Source organism: Lupinus angustifolius, chromosome LG16 (genome assembly GCF_001865875.1).
Source record: "Lupinus angustifolius cultivar Tanjil chromosome LG16, LupAngTanjil_v1.0, whole genome shotgun sequence".
Classification (NCBI taxonomy): Eukaryota; Viridiplantae; Streptophyta; class Magnoliopsida; order Fabales; family Fabaceae; genus Lupinus; species Lupinus angustifolius.
Window position 1 is genome coordinate 18,965,200 of NC_032024.1, and position 288 is coordinate 18,965,487.

Here is a 288-nt window from a genome sequence, read left to right on the forward strand (position 1 = left end):
TGTCAACTGACAAATCCCTCTTTGGATTGATTCATCAGTCACATGTTTAAAAAATTTAGAATTATAACATGTTTATCATCACACGTGTGTATAATCTTTGGCCAAATATTAACTTTCCTTTAGGCCAGCTAATACTCGCATGAATAATCATACACACTTACATCTAATATTCCTTATGAGTTATATTCATAAGAGAGGTCACTTTGGCGACATCTCACTTCAATTGGCTCACTAGAAATAACAGACAACCTTAATGGACAACCAAATAATAATTAAAACCAATGCTCA